Below are 20,968 nucleotides of genomic sequence, written 5' to 3'. Positions count from 1 at the left end.
ACCTGCTCTCTGTCACTGAGAGCACAAACATCCACAGGGCAGACCCACAGGTATGGGAAGGAGTCCATGGGGACCTTGAGTTGCAAAGCTCTCCTACTGGGAGGAAAGAGGGTCTATTGGGAATGTGGTGGGTGTGTGTGGAGAGTGTGTGTTTCATGTACAATTTGATCTGTACAATTAGAAGTTGTATCTTATTAAGTCATTCTATGTTGGCCAATTATGAACACACCCTAGTTTAGATGAATCTACTCAACTTCCAATAACAATGACCTTAATAATGATGATGATTGCTAGCACTTCACTATGTACAAGACACTGTCTAAGGGATTTGTCTGTATTAATTCATCTAATCTCCTCAACAGTCTTGTGAGTTAGGTACTATTCGCCTCCCCCGTTCACTGATGAGCCAGGTGACATATAGAAAGGTCGAGGAACTTGATGACATCTCATACTTAATAAGCGGCTGAGCTGGGGTGTGAACCAAATAATCTGAATCTAGAATTTAAACTCTTGGCCACTACTGAGCCCTTTTATTCAATGGTTTTGGAAATGGAGGCTTGGGAAGGAAAATGATCGATAGTGCCAGAGCCAGGGCGAGAAAGTGCCTTTTAATTTAATTAGTACAAAGCTACTAAATGTTTCCTTCAGGCCAGCAAAGAGGCTTGGAGATACAATTGAGAGCCAGATGAATAAGGTCCCATCCTGTGTTCACTGATGAAACGCGAGTCAGAGCATGAAGCGTGTGTGCAGGCGATGGCGAGGAAGCATGGCAGGGGCTGTGCGTTACAGCACCAGCAACATCGCGGCCCCAGGTAAGAGCGGAAGGACGGCTGGGTTAGTCAGGTGAGGGCACCGGAGCCTTGTGTTTAAGGTCCTACTGCACTTCGAATAAAATGTAAATGCCTCATCACGGCCTCAGAAGTTCCGAATGGTCTGGCCCTACCTAACACTGGAATCTCACCCTGGCCACATTCTCCTGTTCTCTCTCTGGTCCAGCCCACCTGCCTGTTTTCAAGGTTTCTAGAACGTGCCGAGGTCTTTCCTGACTCCTGTCTCCTTCACAGACGTTCTCCCTTCTCCCTAAAATGCTCTTCTCTTCCTGAAGCTGCCTTGATTTCCTCCTTCGGGGCTTGCTTTGATGTCATCTCCTCAGGGAGGCCTTTACAAATCACGCTTTAAGTAGTTCCCACCAATGCTCTCAATTTTTCATTGTTATGAGTTGAATTGGGTCTCTCCTCACCCCCAGGTTTACATGTTGAAGCCCTCACCTCCAGTACCTCAGAATATGATCTTATTTGGAGATGAAGTCTTTACAGAGGTAATCAGGTTAAAATGAGGTCATTAGGGTGGACTCTAATACAATATGGCCGGTGTCCTTATAAGAAGGGGAAATTTGGACCTAGACCAAGGATAAAGCCACATGAAGATGAAAGCAGAGATCAAGGTGATGCTTCCACAAGCCAAAGAACATCAAGGATTGACAGCAAAACACCAGAAGCTAAAAGAGGCACGAGAAGAAAGACTGCTAACGCCTTGATCTCGGGCTTCCAGCCTCCAGAACTGTGAGACAATACATGTCGTTGTTTAAGCCACTCAGTTCCTGGTGTTGTATTCCTAACAAACTAACGCAGTAATTACACTTTTTTTTTTTTTTTTAACACTTCGTATCAGGGGAGAGCGTGAACGCAGTCCCCCACTACCACAAATTATGCAGTCGAGTTTCCCACATTTGGGGAAATCGCAGGGGTCAGCACATCCAGAGTGCAATGGATAAGCCTCCTCCTGGGAAAACCACCTTCGTGATCATGGTATCTTAATTACACTTTTATTATGGGTTTACTTCACTCAGCTACAAGCTCTATGGGGCCAGGGCTTGTCAGTTTCAGTCACCGGTGCCCCCAGCCAGGGCTGGAACATGGTGGGTACTGAAGGATCTCTTGGTGTGGAGTGATTCTCTTCTCCTGTGGGAACCTCTCTCCTCCTTTCTTCCTTCTCCTTCTTCTCTGCCTCTTCCCCTCCCTAAACTCTCTCCTGCTCCTCTTGCTTTTATTTTCCCCCTTTATTTTTAATTATTTATTTATTTATTCATTTATTTTTGGCTGTGTTGGGTCTTCGTTTCTGTGCAAGGGCTTTCTCTAGTTGCGGCAAGCGGGAGCCACTCTTCATCGCGGTGCGCGGGCCTCTCACTATCGCGGCCTCTCTTGTTGCGGAGCACAGGCTCCAGACGCGCAGGCTCAGCAGTTGTGGCTCACGGGCCTAGTTGCTCCACGGCACGTGGGATCTTCCCAGACCAGAGCTCGAATCCGTGTCCCCTGCATTGGAAGGCAGATTCTCAATCACTGTGCCACCAGGGAAGCCCCACTTCTCTTGCTTTTAATGTGCTTTCAGGATGATGGGATCTATAAGTTTCCAGAACTTGGTCATAGCTTGAGACAGATTAAGAAACAAACTGAGACTAGAATCAGATGCTAAGTAGACTCCACAGACCCCGCCCACCCATTCAAGAGACCCTTGTGTAATTTCCAAGCAGTCTTAGACATGGCCTGTTTCCTAAAGATGGATCACAAAGAACTTGGAGAGTGGAAAGCACATGGCCCCCGGTATTGCTCAGGTTTGGCTAGTACCCTGGTTTTTTCTCTGACTGTGTGGCCTTGAGAAATCCCTTTACCTATGAGTCCAACTTATCGGCAAAGTAGGACGAGTGTGCCAATCTGCCCTTTACATTTGGCAGGATATTGTGAGTCTCCTTCTATGGCAATAAGTGTTGATTTGTAATATGCCTCTTAATGTTTGCAATATTACGCCGCTATTAAAAATATGCATATACATATAACATACATTTATATGGTAATTTAGCCAATCCCCATTTCCGTACACTTAGATATCTTCCAAATTTTACTATGAATAGTTGATGTGATAAACTTTCCTATATAGCCATTTTTTTGTGAACCTGTACCATTATGTTCTTAGACTATGTTTCAATTATTTTGGGGGAGAAATTTCTCTAGCATACATTTAAGTCTAAGGGAATGTAAATTTTTAAGATCTCTTCCATATACTGCTAAATAGCTTCCCAGAAAAGTCAAATCAATTCATTCTCTTTCCAGCAATATAGGAACGTGTCAGAGCACTTTTTCCGCCCCCCAACAAATATCATCATTCATTCACACATTGCCAGCTTAGCAATATTGGGCATTTTTCCATCTTCATAAGCCATTGGTGCTCATCTGCTCTGCTGGTGGTCCTCTTTGTACCCTTCAGCTCCATCCCCGCTCTGCTCTGCTTCATGTCCCAGAGGAGAGCTTCTCCCAGGCTCTCTTACACTCCGGGATCCCGCTGGATTTGGTTTAATGGTCACCCCTGAAGGGTGTCCAAGGGCCAGAGATTCCCCTTGCGCCCCTCCACCAAGTCAGGCTGAGGTTTTGGCAGTGGCCGTGTTTCTCTGCCTGTGGCCACAGTGCTTGTCTTGGAGCTCCTCTTTCACAAGCAGGTTCTGGTAGCACTGCTCCCTCTCGTGCCCCCTTCGACCTTGCAGGGCAAAGGATTCTGCTGTTGTTTCCCCGGAAGGTTCTCCATCGTTGAGGTTTCTTAACCCTGCCCACCCTAACAGTCCCATCATTAAGCTCTCTTCAGTTACTGTTTTGGGTATGTCATCTGTCTCCAACTAGCATGTAGTGTAAACCCTGATGGCTGGTTTCTCCTTTTCTTTTCTTTTTTTATTGAAAGCGCCTGACTTAAGTTAAGCCGAGGCATCCACTTCAAAGATGGCTTTTCTCCAATAAGCACACTGCCAGTCACACAACTATATAAAGATCCAACCTCTCCCCTACCTTGTTTTACAGATCTTGGTTGATTTCCATAAAGGATCATGGGGGGCCTTGTTTTTTTCTCTTCCCATGCTTTAAAGCCTCATTTTAATGTTTTAAATTAACCAATAAAATTTAATCCCTGAAAGCTTAGGCCCCCAGCCTCAACCCCAAAAAAGCAGAACCCCAGGCCTTTGCCCTCTCTCTCTCTCTCTCTCCCCTCGACCTTGCTGTGTGGCCCCAGGTGTGCCATGCAATTTCCAGGACATTTATGTAATAAACCTCTTTCTTCTCCCCTGAGTTTACTGATGGTTATTGCTAAGCACATCTTGCAGTCATAATAAGAACCCCAAGGGCTGGCCCCGCCAAAATGTTGGTTGTTGACAGGCTGAGACTTACACAAAGCATAGTACTATTGCTGTTTTAACCATTTTTTCTATTTCGGCATTTGCCAGTTGTGTGTATGTATTTTATATATATATATATATATATATATATATATATATATATATATATATATATGTATACACACACACATATATATCTTTATATGTGTATATATTTCATTAATCCTTTCTTATATATTATTGAAATATTCTCCCTAGTCTTCTGATTCTCAGTTGCCTTTTTTATGCCATTAAAAAAAAGGAATTTTAATATAGTCAGATATCCCCAATTTGAGGCAAAGGGAAATCTAATTTAGTGAAAAGTCTGAATTCTAGGATTATTTTAAAAAGCAGTTACTGTATTACTTAGAGTAAACACAGAGAAGAAATAGGAAAATGGATTAAGAAATCTTTCTGAAACAGGGATAAGTCAGACATAACATAATGGATAAAACTGGTGATGTCTGGGTTTCTTTCTTTCTTTCTTTTTTATACATTTATTTATTTATTTTTGGCTGCGTTGGATCTTTGTTGCTGTGCGGGTTTTCTCTAGTCGTGGCGTGTGGAGGCTACTCTTCGTTGCGGCGCGCAGTGGCTTCTCTCGTTGTGGAGCATGGGCTCTACGCGCGCAGGCTTCAGTAGTTGTGGCACGCTGGCTCAGTACTTGTGGCTCGCGGGCTCTAGAGCGTAGGCTCAGTAGTTGCGGCGCACGGGCTCAGTTGCTCTGCAGCATGTGGGATCTTCCTGGACCAGGGCTCGAACCCGTGTCCCCTGCATTGGCAGGCAGATTCTTAACCACTGCGCCACCAGGGAAATCCCTAAACTGGGTTTCTTTAAAGGGTTCAAAGTATTTGCTCACTGACTCAGGCAGGTTAAAATTTTTCCATGAAAATGTGTTGATATTACTCATTATATATATAAGACTTTTCCTCAGGCTTTCAAATTCAACTAGTACTTCCATGAGTATTTATCATGAGTCTGCCACTTTCACACACCTAACTCAGTGTGAGAACTCTCTAAGATTGGTATTCTTATCTCCATTTAAAGGGGAGAAGATCAAAGTTCATAGAGGTTAAAGAACACATTCAGTCACACAAATAAAGAATAAACTAACTTTCCAGCAGGAGAAAGATTTAAACCTAAACTTTTTGCTTTTAAATCCAGTGCTCTGTTGCCGTATCAAATATTTTTCCAACAGAGCACACTTCAACAGAAATCATGAATATTTAACAAAAATCAGATTTAGCAGACACGTAATGATGCTTCTAAAATGTTCAAATTGGGGCATAAGTGTTAAAAGAAAAAATGATACTGAAATAAGGGCCACCTACAGTTAATTAGCAAAAATGTTACAAAAGTAATGAGTTATAAGCACTATGTTTAAGTGAAACAAACATTTTTGAAAGTCCTTCATGAATAAAAACATGCTAACAAACAGGTGGTGAAGTGTGCCCACATTGACTCCAGTTAAAACTGATATACCCAAATGGATATAAAAACTGGTAACAGAAACTGCTTGAAGCTGGTCATCTTGAATGCAGTGTATGTGTAGCAGGAGAGGCTGTTGATTTTTGGTGTGCTAACGAGAATCAGTGGACCAGAAAATGTCTCTTCATTTTCCTCATTCTGGAAATAATAGACTGTACAATAACAGAATTGTTATCACAAATGCAAAATCAAAAACTCATGCATAAGCCTCATCTGAAACAGTGTTGGTAAAACATATGGCATTTATGGAAATTCTTTCCCTTCAATTCTCATCATTACAGAATTCAGCTGCTCCCATGCGATGGAAGAAACTTGCCAATAAATAAAAAAGAGATAAACCAATCTGCCTATGCGTTGTAAACAGCAGTGTCAGAAACGATAGCCACTGAGAGATGGACGTCTCCTGTGACAACATGTGGAGTAGAAAAGATGTTCCCATTTAGTTCAAATTCAAGACTTCCAAATAATGTGTCTGTAGAGAAAGACAGTGTTCATCGAATCTGGTGGCATTCACTGGTGTATAATATATTCCAGAATACAGTTCTTGAAGGAAGGCTACTTTATCACATCTCTGCATCCACTTCTCAACTCCCCCTGCCAACCACCTCTATGAATTTGGAGTCAGTAGACACGTGAAACCTGGTGAAGGTAAGCAAATCCTTGGGACATGCCAAAATCCAGACCTAAAATTCTGCTGAAGGATTTCTGCTCCCTAGGTCAAATGAGAGCCTGGGAATGAATAGAGAGAATCCTAGGGTGAGGAGTAGGACATGGCAGCACTTGTAGAGATTTGGGGTCTCCAAAAGGTTCAGGGGCTGGAAAATGCATTCCTAGAAAAACCTGTTGACCTTGATTTCAGAGCAGCTTTGTAGGAACTGAAGAGATGGGCTGGGGTCATCTGTTTAGCTGAGTCTTGTAAATTGTTAGTCTGTAGGATAGAGGTCAAGGTGCCTATCTCATCTTTGGGGATTGATGCTAAGATACCCTGGTAGCCCCACTGAATGGGCAATGGAAATTTGCAATCTACTCAAGAGGGATCTAACAGCCAGAGAGAGAAAATGCTGGAGAATCAGGCAACTTAAACAAACAAAATTATAACACTTAAGGTTATGTCACAGCATGAAAAAAAAGAAAGACTTCATAGAACCAGATACTGTCAGTTCTCATTATTCATGGTAGTTATTTTCTAGACAAAGATGCAAACACTGAATTAGCAAATACTGAAATGCTGCTGCTTAGGGTCAGGTTCCCATGAGCCTCTGGCCACAGTATTTTCATTAACCTATCGATACCTAATAAAACTTTGTTTTATTAGTGTTTGCGTTTAAGGACACCTTATCTTGTACACACTGTTCATTCATTAACATTGTGCTAACAGGTGAACAAGATAATAACAGATGGAGAAAGGGCTATAATAAAACAGTTAGTACATTAAAAATGCATTGAGTTAATGAAAGATTGGAGTCTGAATCCTGAAAGCTTCACCCAATTCTAGGCAGGATTGATATTAGAAAAGACACACACCAAGCCAAAGTCTGAGAATATACTTTGCTTTTGAATCTCGGGGATAAAGAGAAAACATTTAAAGTTTCCATACAGAAAGAACAATAATTTGCAAAGATTAAAAAGGATCAAACTGGCATGGAACTTTTCATCCACAGCCCCAAAGTAGAAGATAATGGAATAGCACTGTGAGACCGCTAAGAGAATGAGTTTTGACCCAAGATTTCTACCTCTAACCAATATGATATTTATCTGTTGGTGTGAAAGATGTTTGCAGGTATGTAAGGATTCAGGGAATGTATCATCTACACCTCACTGAAGAAAATACTGAAGTATGGACTCTAATCAAAGAAGAAATGAATATAACAAGAGATCCCAAGACAGGAGAAGATGGGAGGGAATGGTGAGAAGCAAGTAAAGATAGAAGTAGAGATAGAGATACATAATCATCAAAGTCTTGGGATGCACAGCATACATCCCAAAGACCAATTCCTGAAATAGAAGTCACATTCTATAAGACAAAATGTTTAAAACTGGAAGAACCAAACTCCTTCTGTGAATAAAACCCTGAAGATGTGTGATAGACCAGAAGGCAGAAGTAAAAGTATTTCTAAATTCTTATTACATTGGGGTAAGAAATTAGCAATGGGCAGGTGAGTTAAAGAATCTTGCATAGGGGCTTCCCTGGTGGCGCAGTGGTTGAGAATCTGCCTGCCAATGCAGGGGACACGGGTTCGAGCCCTGGTCTGGGAAGATCCCACATGCCGCGGAGCAACTGGGCCCGTGAGCCACAACTACTGAGCCTGCGCGTCTGGAGCTTGTGCTCTACAACAAGAGAGGCCGCGATAGTGAGAGGCCCGCGCACCGCGATGAAGAGTGGGTCCCGCGTGCCACGACTAGAGAAAGCCCTCGCACAGAAACGAAGACCCAACACAGCCAAAAATAAATATAGATAAATAAATAAGATTTAAAAAAAAAAAAAGAATCTTGCATAGGAGTAAAAACTGATATCTTATTTTAATGCAATGATAGAAGAATAGTGATTCTGAGCTTCAAGAGAGGGGAGGTAATTGGTAGTGGTATCAAAAAGGACAACATAAATTCTAAACTAACAGAGTGGAAAAATAAGGATGTGTAGTAACTAGAACAGACCAGCAACAAGAAATAAAAGAAAAACCTGGAAATAACAATATGCAATAAATAATAAATACAAAGAATGTGAAAGGAATAAATCATGTATAGTTGTTATACTACATGTGAATGACAAAGGCTGCCAAACTTGTTTAAAAATAAAACCCATCTCCATCTTCTTGACAAAAATGAATTTAAGACAAAGTAATAGAGAAAACTGAAAATAGAAAAGATGTATAAACATATAACAGGCACACAATAAGAAAGCCAAAGTAGCAACATTAGTGCTACATATACTGGAATTAATTCACATGTTGTATACATATTTATAAATAATATGTGTGTATATATATTTCCCTATGTTCTTTGAATATATATTATACATTTTTACATATGTCTAACAAACATTTTCAAAAAGTGATCATATTCATGACTATGAAAAAGCTTAAGAAATTCAAAAATAGAAATTTGACAGACTACATGCTGTGATCAAAATCATAATGACTATAAATAATTAATAAAAAAGAGCACCCCAAATTATTAACTGCTTAGAGTTTTAAAAAACCTGGTGATTGCCACTGAAATTACAGACTATCTAAAAAACCAGGAAAAGGAGAGAACTTTATATCAAAACCCAGGGAGGCACAACAAAATCAACATACAGAGAAAAATACAGAGCCTGTAAGGGCATTGTTTTGTAAGGAGGAAGACAAAATATAAAAGAAATTAAGTCTCTTCTTCAGAAATCAGGACTGATAACAAACCAAATACTCTGAATGAAGAAAGACTTATTCAAGTAAAAACTGAAATTAACGAAATATATATAAAATACGTATGTTTTAGAATAAATATCAAAAATCTGATTCTTTGAAAAGATTAATAATATAAATAAGTGCCTTATGAGGCTGATTAAGGAGAAAAGAAACAAGGTAAAATATTCATGGTTCAAAATGAAACGGGGGGTTTAAACACATATGAAGGAGATTTTTAAGAATTACAAGTTAATAATATGTGTAAATCTATAACAAATAAATAAACATGTAAACAAAACCTGGAGAAATGGATATCTTCCAATCAAAATACAAACTGCCAAAACTACTTTGGAAGAAAGAGAAAATATGAACAGATTAATTACCAAAAAAGGATTGGAAAAGTGATGAAAGATATACCCTTGAAAAAAGAGATGAGGACCAGATGGCTTTGCAGAGTTCTATGTGATCTCTGAAGAACACTTATTCCCAATGTTATTTAGAAACTTCTGACAATACAAGAAAAATGAAAAGCTCAACCATGCAACTCTTAAGCCAGCATAACCTTAATAATAAATCCTGCAAAATTCTGAAAAAAGGAACAATGGCAATAATTACAAAAACTATAGATCAATCTTCTTTATTATTTGGGAGGCCACAATTTTAATATGAACTAATAAGATCATGCACTATGACCTGGCAGGGTTTATTCCAAAGATACTCTATTAGGAAATCTCTTAATATGGGAATAATAAAAATGTTTAAGGCCAGTGTGAGTTCAGCATGAACTCGGCACCAGACAATCTGCTAAATGATCTACATGTATTAACACAATTCCTCTCTCACGTAATCCTGTTTGGTTATCATAATCACAATTATGATATTGAATTTTGAAGATAAGAAACCTAAGGCATTAGAAGAGAAGTTAAACTTCCATGATCACACAGAGTAAGTGGTAGGGCTGGAAACCTCATCTGGGAAGTATTGCTTCTCAGTCCTGTTCTCAACCCCTCCACTACAGAGCTGCATGTTGGGGGCAGGAAGGAGGTAGCGTAAGAACATAGGAACAGATGCTGGAAAGGGATTTGATAAAATTTGGTAGCTATTATGATTATAGCTAAGAAAAATAATATTAGAAACTAGGCAATGACTCAGTATTGATAAAAATCTACTCATAAACATAATTCTCAAAGAGTGAAACTCTGAAGCTGTTTCTCTTAAAATCAAGCACAAGATGAGATGTCCATTAACTCCATCAATATTCACTATTTTTGTAGTTCTTGCAAATGCAATATGACATGAAATAATAATAGTTTAAACACTGTAAGAATCTAAAAAAGAGTGGACATATGTATACGTATAACTGATTCACTTTGCTGAACACCTGAAGCTAACACAACACTGTGAAGCAACTCTACCCTGATAAGAAATAAAAATAACAAAAATCCTCAGGGATATTGCTACAGCGGTTCTAAACCTCAGCCTTACATCGTCATGATCGTCCTGCCCCTCTAGCATCAGGACCATTGGCATACAGACAGAGCATCACTTTTCCTGACCACACTCCCTCCTCCAACACCACAGCGCTTCATCTTTGCACCAGAATACGTTAGAGTGGCTGTAACACATTTGTGGTTCTTCAGTCTCTTTCCACCCATTTACTCTCACCACAACCCAAGCTGGCTAGCCCTCTGCCCGAAATGCTCATATGAAGATGGCAGATGACCTCCAAGCTTTGGAAGCCTGTGGTCAATTTCATCTTTCCCACGTGTGGGTGCTGGCTGCGGCATACCACCCAGGTTCCCCCTTCACGGTTAAGGCACTCATTCCTACAGCTGCCAGGAGTGTTGGCTGCTCTCAGCTGAGTCTCTCCCGGGAATCTCCCCCTAGGGATTGCTTGCAATGTTTTGTGTGTGGGGGGGGGGGGCACACATCCAGTGACTGCTCTGTGCCAGTCTACCAAGGCTTGCCACCTTTATCTCAATTCAAGATATGTTCTCCAAACTGTTCCAACATTGGTGTGTGTGGCAAATATGTGCAAAGATGCAAAATCAAATCAACCTGAGAAAGAAGTGAAGAGACGGAATGAACCTTACATTTTTATCTTTGGATAAAAGCAAAATGCATTTATATCGATTATGAGTTGGAGCTTGTAAACATTCCCTGTTTGAACCCAAGTTCTGTTTGGTGACTCTTAATGAAAGTTTAAAAAACAAGTTTATGTCCAGAGAAAAACAAAACCAAACAACACTTCAGTGGCTCCCTATTTCTCTCTTTCTACGGAAAGAATAGGCAAATTCCTTACAGTGGTCTAATAGGTTGGACATGACCTACCCTACTCATACCCGACTACTTCATTATATCTCTGACCTCCTTCTCTACTATTCCCCAACCCCATTCCCTACTCCACTCAGCTGCTCTCACACCCTTGCTCCTCCTGGAGCAAACCAGGTTTGCCCTCAACCCAAAAACTTTGCTCTAATGTCATTGTTTTCCCTTTTTTTGTCTGTAGTTAGCCCTGCTACGATATAAGCTCCACCAAGCAAGAATCCGGCACCGTTCATTCACTGATAGACTCCAAGCACCTAGAAAAATGCTTGGCACAGGGTATGAATCCAACCAATAAGTGAGAATGAGTGAATGAATGGATGAGACAAAATTATCTATTTCTGATGACATTTTTACATACCTATAAAACTCAAGAGACTATTTAAGACATGCACACCTCCTAGAATTAATACGGTAGTTGATGAGTGAGCTGGCTACAAAATCAATCTCTTTTTTTAAAATAAAAAATATAACAGTCTAGAAATAAACATGGAGTAAGAGTGACAAAAGCTCTAAACACTTCAGGAAGAAAATTACCAAAATGTATAAGACATATATGAAGAAAACTATAAAATCTTACTGAGGCCATAAAATTAGGTCTGAATGAATGGAAAGAAAAACTGTGTTCCTAGTTGGGAATTTTGAATATTATAAAAATGTCAGCTCTTCAACATTTATATACATACATTAACTGAAATATGAATTAGAACACGTTTTTTTGGAATTAGGTAAAATAATCTCAAAGTTTATATGAAAGGATGCCGCTTAAAATCAGCAAGAATATTATCAAAAGAAATCTAGTGAGACTTGTTTCATAGACACTAAAATATAATAAAGCCATGCCAATCCAAATAGTATGGTATTTAGATAAAGATAAATACATAAGTAAAATAATACATATATTTCCTTTAAAATGGGAATTTATGGATGATAAAGGTGATTTTTACAACAGAGAGAGAGAAGGTAGGTTTATTCAATAAACGGTTCTGGCTCAATTGGCTATCCATCCAGAAGAAAATACACTTGGATCTCTACCTCATATGGTAAACAAAAATGGTGATGGATTAAGGTTTTAGCTCTAAAAAATGAAACAATAAAAACTTAACAATTTTAATGTAATATATATGATATATTATATTAACAATAATACGCCAGGAAAGATTTTCTTTTAAATAGAACAGGAAATCCAAAACTTATAAATAAATCATAAAATTAAAAAAGAGACATCAAGAATTAAGTCAGTAGACAAATTTTACATTATTATTCTAAATAAAATTGCAATATATTCTTTATTATTGAAATATAAAGTTTTTCAAATGAATAGCTAAAAGACAAAATATCTAATAAAAAATGGGCACTCCATATGAATAATCAGTTCACAAAAGGTACACATGAAATAACTAAATGCATGAAAAGTTACCAAGACTACCTTAATTAAACAAAAGAATACAAATAAAACTACCTTTAATATAGCACTTTATATCCATAACTGGACAAAACTAAAAAGAGTTATTATGTCTACTGTTAGTGGGAATGCAAGAAAAAAGAGTTAACATTACACATAGCTGGTAGAAATGTTCACTGTTGTGTTTTTGAAGAACAAAAAAGCAGCATCTTTTACAACGTAAAAGAAAAAGATTGTATCCATTGTTCAGTAATCATATTTCTTGGCATCGATCCCCCCAAATTTACCAGTTAAATTTTTAACTGGCAAAGAAATCAAAAGCACAGTCTTTGTTTACCAATAGGAGATTGTTGATCACCATTATATCCATTCCATGAACTGTGTGTGGGAGATACAGCATATATATATATATATATATATATATATATATATATATATATATATATATATATATTTGTATTTATATAGATTATCTATCTATTAACCTTATATATGTGTATGTATATGAATTTGGAATATTGAGGATATATATTATATATTTATATATGTTTATACATATATAGAGAGATATCAATCAATCAATATAATATATATGCCCTCAATATGGATTTGCCCCTTAACAATTAATTACATAAATCATCCAGGCAATTTGAATAGATTTAACTCATATATTTAATGACTATATGCATACACACACACATATATATATTTGAGTATATATATTTGATTGATAACAAATTTTTAAAAATCTGTATATGTCTGTGTGTGGAGGATACAGAGAGAGAGTATGTGTATTACCTGCTAAATGGTGGGGGAAGGAAGAGAAAAAAAAATTATCCCTGATAAAATAATATTATGGTGTTTCCCCCATTTAGTTAAAATTATAGGATTCTTCCTGTGTGTTTTCATAAAGAGAAGACAGAAATAAGGATAATATATTTTTAATGGTGGTGAGCTTAGAGAGCAGGGATTTTAATTTTTATTTTCTTCTTTATAATTTTATGTATTGTTCAGATTTTTCACAATGAATATGTATTGCTTATATGATTGGGGGAAAATGGAATAAAGCTCTGTTCTTTGTGGAAAAAAGAGACTAACAGTGCTTACAAGAGAAATATTTAAAAGATTACCTCTTCCTTTCCCCTCATTCTGAGATTGTCAGGGCTAACTACTAAAGTGGGGGAAATCAGTGGAATTTAGTATGTAATGACAGGCAATGTAATATGCAATACATATTACATTTAACATGTAAGGTTAACATGTAGCAATGGGAAGCACCACAACCTGAGGGGAAAACTAAGCTGTTTAAGGAGAGAATTACAGAAGAACCTCAAATCTGACAAGGGCCAGAGCTGGGTATGATAGTCCAGGGAACCAGCATGGACCAATAGGGACTCCTTCAAGATTGTTGAGAAGAAAGTGCTTGATAAGTCCTAGGTCCCAAGGAAACCTTTTTTTGTTTGTTTATAAATTTATTTATTTTATTTATTTATTTTTGGCTGCATTGGGTCTTCGTTGCTGTGCACGGGCTTCCTCTAGTTGCGGCGAGCGGGGGCTACTCTTTGTTGCAGTGCACGGGCTTCTCATTGCAGTGGCTTCTCTTGTTGCAGAGCATAGGCTCTAGGCGCACGGGTTTCAGTAGTGGTGGCATGCGGGCTCAGTAGTTGTGGCTCACAGGCTCTAGAGTGCAAGCAGGCTCAGTAGTTGTGGCGCATGGGCCTAGTTGCTCCGCAGCATGTGGGATCTTCCCGGACCAGGGCCCGAACCCATGTCCCCCGCATTGGCAGGCGGACTTTTAACCACTGCGCCACCAGGGAAGCTCCGAGGAAACCTTTTCTGGGGGCAGTAAAATAATAAAACTAGTATAAAGCAATCTGTTTTGGTGAAAATAGGATTGAGGGGCCTTGAGGACACTCCACAATCCCACCCAACTCCAATAAAAACTCCTGAAGGGCCTCTGCAAAATCCACAGTCTCCTAAGAAGCCTCATTTTGAGACCACTTTTCCAGAAGACATTCGTATGACTGTGGATCCCTCTTATGGGTCACTGGGATCCTGACTCAAAGATAGATTACTTAGCTTAAAGCATCAGAATTTGGTCAGACAGAAAAGAAAACCTTTGTCACCAGATCCATAGTGGCAACTGCTCATTACTAAGGTCAATAAGAAGTAAACTCCTCTTTAGTTTGGGTAATACAAGGACGTAAGATGGCCCAAGAGACAACTAATTACCCTTCTAACATTGCCATTTATGATTGTTTATAGAATATATATAATGTGTATATATACATATTATATATAAGTATGCAATTATATATGCATATGTATACGTACTATAACATTTCTTACTTCTTCAGTATTCTTATGTATTATTATGAAGTTAAAATACAACATAGAAAATTTAGAGTAATTACTCATCTTGATCCACTTTAATAACTTCATTCACTAATTTGTACAATGATCAACCACTGCATAATGATCTTATTCTTCTTTGGGAGCTGAAAAACCTATCTTTTTTTTCATCCATACTGCATTTAAAAATTAACATGAGCCCAGCGAAGGGATTAGTGGGTCACTATTCATTATTGCAGATTTTATTATAATGAACAACTGGGAGCCATCCAAACAGAAGGGATTGAATAAAGAAATTCTAGTGCATCTCTGATAGAATAGTAGGTATGTAGATGTGCGGATGTAAAACTGATGCTTGCTTAGAGTTTATGATGAATTCCCCTACACCTCACCTGAGCACGTAAGGGTATTTTGTCAAAAGTCATTAGCCTTTTTTTTAACTTTCCCAACATTTTTATTTTTAGATACAACTCCATTTCACCTTAGCTTTGCCTGACCACTGAATACTTCTTTAATTGGGTTGATATTTTTGCATTTATGTATTTTTAAAATTTAATTTAATTAATTTATTTTTTATGCAGCAGGTTCTTATTAGTTATCTATTTTATACATATTAGTGTATATATGTCGTCCCAATCTCCCAATTCATCCCACTACCACCATGCCCCAAAGTCATTAGCTTTTGTCCCCACCTGTTTAAGAAGTCTCACCCAGTTATTTCTGAATGTCCTAAGAGAATGTCTCACATAGTTCACCAGGGGGCCTGTACTTCTCCTTGGTTTTCAAGAAAGAAATTCAAAAATTTTCTCCATCTGTTATGCAAAATGACTTTCCCTTCCTAGGTAACTTTGGCAACCAATTCCCAGGTCACTGCAAGGTGGGAGTCTGGGCTGGGCTCTGGACCTGCCTGTATTCTATGTATCAGATCACTTATAAAGCATTCCTTCCCAATAAAGATAATGTTTTACTTACCAGAATGTCACAAGAATCAATAAGTTAGCTCCTGCTGCGTATTAGTGTGTGGGTAAGTGTATGTGCCTGTGTGTATGCTGGAAAGGTTTACCAGGATTTTTAATGAAGTTTGAAACTGTTTGCAAAAGATCAAGGAGGACATTATTAACTGAACCTGAAGTGGAAGCTACTGAGATATGGGGAGATTTATTTCGCAGGTAAGCAATAATCTCTTAATAAAATCTTGACTGATGCGTGGGAGAATTGGGCAGGCGGCAGACAAATGAAAGGAGGGTAAAATTAAAATGTCAAAGGTACATTGAATGAAATGAAACAAGCGCGTGGTGGTGGGAGGACTTGGAGAAATCTGAAGAAGTACAAACTCAGGGTTTTCAAGGAGGAAACAAACCTGAAAAATCCAACGTGAATCGGCTGTATTGGCGATTCACGCCAAGGAAAATTGGAGAATTTTGCTTCTTGCTTTGGAGGAAAACTTAACAAACTGAAGAATCTAGAGGAGAAACCAAGATGTTGGAGAGTTTGGAAGCCTGATCCTGCCAGGGGGCTGAATGCCCAGAGGATATTGGGCTTGAGAAAGCCCGAGATAGTGATGGTCCCTGAATTCAGGGCAGGGTAGGCTGTGAGATGCAAGATGATGGGGTATTGTTGGCCTTCCCAGGAGCAGAGACAGGAAAGAGAGGTCTTAAACTCAACCTCTAGAGAGAATGGGAGCATGATGAGAACGAGCGAGGTAGACCAGTTGAACGTGACACAGGACAGTGGCACTAGGCCTCACTCAGGCCACAACTAAAACCAGGAAGCAGCTGATCAGCTCCTGTCCATTTTGCCCTTTAGGAAACTAACCTTCTGTTTGCAGATCTTCTGATTTTTCAAGAGAAGCCAGAGAAGTAAAATCTCTATTTCTATTGCTGATAATTCATGTTAAACATGACACCTTCGGGCAATAAAACAAAATATCTGTAAGGGCCATGGGCATCTACTGTACAACTTTGATCGAAACTGCAGAACCCTTAAGAGTTAGGTTTGTGTTCAACATAAAGGACTGAGTTCTAATGATTTGAGAGGCTCAAAATGAGCACGAGCTTACTGGTTCTCGGGGTGAGGGAATGGGCTCCCCTATCACGAGAGATATTTAAGCATAAGGATACTAGATTTAAAATGTTGAAATATTGGATGGGGTGACTTTTTATCAAACCCACTCTTTATAATTAAAATGCCTGGATCTGTCCCCAAAGAGTCCTAGAGTACGTATGTTGCAAGGCCAGACACCAGTGCATTGTAGGACTCCAGGTGATTCTGATGCGAAGACAGGAGCACAGGATGTTCTATTTGAGGACCACCAGGTTTCCATCCTCCTGAGATCCGATAGATGTGGATCAATGAGGAGACTCAAGAAACTGGAGCTGGATGATTGGGAGAACTGACCAACACACACAGACTAGTATACGTTCCCCATCAGTAATACACATCAGACTAGTATACGTTCCCCTGCAGTAATACACATCACACTATGTTATTATCTCTTATTCGGGTGATTGTTTGTCACAGGGGATATAGGATTATTTCTTTAGTGTCTATCTCCTCTGCTTGAACGTAAGCTGCGTAAGAGGAGGGGATTTCTTAGCCTTGTGCACCAATAGTCCCACTGTGACCCCCAGCTGGGAACCCCTTCTCTGTCTCCAGATACTTTAATGGCTTGTTCCCTCCTTTAATTCAAGTCTCTGCTTGAACATCATCTTTTTAGAGTTACCTTTCTTATCCACAAACTTTAGTATGGTGGCCTCTGTCATTTTCTACCGCTTTATCTGGCATTAACTCTCCTAGGAGTATTATGACCAACATGGTTTATATACTTATTTGTTTGTTAGTTTGATGTCTATTTCTCCTTTTGAATGTAAGAAATTTGACTGCCCTGTTCTCTCTCTCCTGAGCCAACAACACAGCACAGTACACCTGAGATGCTCAATAAATACGTGTGGAATTAAAGAACATGCAAAGACTGGAAATCATGAAAGGATCCAGCAGGTTCACTGAACAGACGTGACTCCAGTGTGCCTGGGCCCAGGGAGAGCAGCTGTGTGCAGAATAGTGCAAAAAGTGTAGGACACCTGGGGTCAGATTATGATTTTTCTTTTAAACCAAGGTAAGGAGATTGGACACCACTCTGGAGGTAATAGGCGGCCGGGAATAATTTGACCAGATGTGACTCCATTGGAAAGATCCATCCAGAAAATAAGAAGAGGACTCTTACATATCTTGTTGCAGAGGTTATCATTTGTGAGATAGTGGAGGCCTCTGAATGCTGGAAAATAGGGCTCTCGCACTCTTTCTGGAGGAGACTAGGGTTCCTCATTGGTGTTTTCTAGCACTAGAGGCCCATTAGGTTGCCTTAGTCAGGTTGGAAGTCCAATGTTTTCCAGCAGAACTTGGGAACAGTTCCTAAGTTACACCCACACGTAAACTGATCCAAAATGTTGACACCATGAGACTGGTTTGAACATCACTCAGGGTCCACTGTTATCCAGAAAGATGGACCAAATCCTGTACCATGAACTTGGGCAGGGAGAAAAGTGAAGCCCTGTGATGGCCTCCATTGGCTCTGCCTGTTTTCAGGCAGGCAGAAAAAGACAGGGGAGGCTTCTGAGCCAATCTAAGGGCTGAGTGGTCAGCTCTCTTGGTCGGCTGTGTCAGCATGCACCTGCCTCAGTTCTACCCCCTGACCCTCTGTCTTTTGAAGGCTCAGCCTTCCCAGATCAGAGCTCTGGGGACCAGGACAGGTAGGGTCTGGGAGTCAACTTGCTGCCCCCAGTCTAGTAACTAGGATTCCTAAGGTAAGCCTCTGATGCCTGGGGCCCCTCCAGTACCTGGCGTGAGTCTTCCTCACTGAGCTATGGGAGGCCCCGCCATGCCCACAGGACCTCTGCGCAGAGAGCAGTGTGCTTGGCCATTGCTCTGATCTTTAGCCTGCTTGCTGTTTGCCTTAAGACCCCTATGTACCCACCTCCCCCTGAAAACTTTTACCAGCTGGGAAAAGTGCCCTTGACCACACGCCCCAAGGCAACCCAGGGACTGATGTCCTGCTCTCTCCCCTGTTCCCATCCTGCCCTGCTTCAGACCCCTTAGAAAGTGGCACAAGCCTGGGTGGAGGGGTGGGGACAGAGAGGTTGAGGTCAAGAGAGATCAATATTAAAGGAGTGGCAGAAAATGTGTGGGAACAATGATAAGAAGGCCGCTGTGAATGTCACCCCTTATCTCTGCACACAGAGCCAGCTGTGGCCTCATTGCAGGAAGGAAGGCCAAGTGTCAATGTCAACATTTTAAGTAAACAGAGACAGGTGGAGAGGAGGCTGGGAAGGCTGATTGACTTGCTGAAGTCAGCTGCTGAGTCAGGACACCATCCCCTGTCTCCTAACCCCTAAACCAGGGTATTTTCCTGTCTACAGTGTTGACTCCTCTCTGAGGGTCTGGAAAGCTCCTTTTTCTTCCTTTTATGTGTTTTAGAGTTGAAAACCTAACTTTAAAACCTAGCTCTGTGACTTAGGATCTGAATGAGTCTTACCTCATTGAGCCTCAGTTTCTTCATCTGTAAAGTGGGAACTAATAATAGCTATCTCATAAGGTTGTGCAAACAAGACAAAATACTGTAGGTCCAAAAGCTATGTTATTAGAACACAATAAATATGCAGGTGATTATGTTATTGGGGCAAAGATCCCCAAACCCCCCTTTTTGTCATTACTGGTTACCATATGCTGGGCAGTTATGTAGACTGTGGGGTGGGTGGAAGGCATCTGGGCCACATTTTGCACCCTAAAGAAAACTGAGTGTCAAGCTGTATGACATAGCTTGGTGCTGAGCCAGTAGAATTTCCTTTCTGTGAAACAAGTACTGAAGAGATCATGGATAATGTCTAGGCAAGACACAAAAAGACAGGAAAGATGGACCAAGAGAGATGAAGAGTGCAGAAAGAACTGGAATCACCTAAGATTACAGCCAGTCCCCAAGAAAAGATCCCAGTACTTGAATCACAGAATGTAGGAGCTCTAAGGGATTTCAGAGTAAGGGGTTCAAGGTTGAATTTCTAGCCCTCCCTCCAGGCTGAGAAAGTGAGCACATGCACACCAGTCTCTAGTCAACTGTGGGCGAGGAGTCAGCTTTATCAATGACCAGGCAGGTGTCCGATCTTCCTCTTTGTGCAAGATTTGCCACTAAAAGCTAGATTGAATAATACAGCTTAAAGGCTTCTATACAGGTCAGATGTATAGAAGCCACTATACAGGTCAGATGTATAGTAACCACTCCCCACTACCACCTAACAAACCTATCAGAGTAGGAACAGGGCAGGATGGAGCGGAGGGAATGGGCAGGGTGCTGGGTTACCAGGCTGTGCGCAAGGTCTGAGAACAAGTAGAGAGACGGACAGAGGGCAGAGGATTGTTCCAAATCAGTTTCACACCAACTAGTATCACTCTGACCAATGAGTGCCAAGATCCTCCTCTCTACTAGAAAAAGGTACATGGCACTAGAGAAGAAGATGGGGGTGGAAGCATCTTTCTAGGACTTCCCTGAGAAAGTAGAAGCAGAGGTGAAAATTCCCTCCACTTTGCACCTAGTCAAGACTAAGAAAAGAGAAGGGCTTTCATATCAATGCCTTTCTCAGGAATCACTTTGTCTTATTGTTTCCCCACCTGTAAAACAGGGATAATAATAAGAGTTAGCACTGTTGTGAGGCATAAACCAGTTAAAGCGTACAAAGCACACAGTAAACACTGAAACAGCATTAGCTGTTATTATCACTACTGTAAACACGATTTATTTCAAGACTCACATTGACTGATTTGCAGTGGCCC

At 40.1% G+C, this 20,968-nt stretch overlaps 1 non-coding gene across 1 annotated transcript; it reads right to left on the bottom strand.

The window, feature by feature from the left end:
- Positions 1-1,668: 1,668 nt before the first annotated feature.
- On the bottom strand, positions 1,669-1,832 carry LOC137751672 (U1 spliceosomal RNA). Its single transcript, XR_011070918.1, has one exon. It is a non-coding gene; the product is annotated as a U1 spliceosomal RNA (small nuclear RNA).
- Between the last annotated feature and the right edge of the window lie 19,136 nt (positions 1,833-20,968).

The sequence above is a fragment of the Eschrichtius robustus genome, chromosome 17 (assembly GCF_028021215.1).
Source record: "Eschrichtius robustus isolate mEscRob2 chromosome 17, mEscRob2.pri, whole genome shotgun sequence".
Lineage (NCBI taxonomy): Eukaryota > Metazoa > Chordata > Mammalia > Artiodactyla > Eschrichtiidae > Eschrichtius > Eschrichtius robustus.
This window is presented reverse-complemented; position numbering and strand designations above follow the sequence as displayed.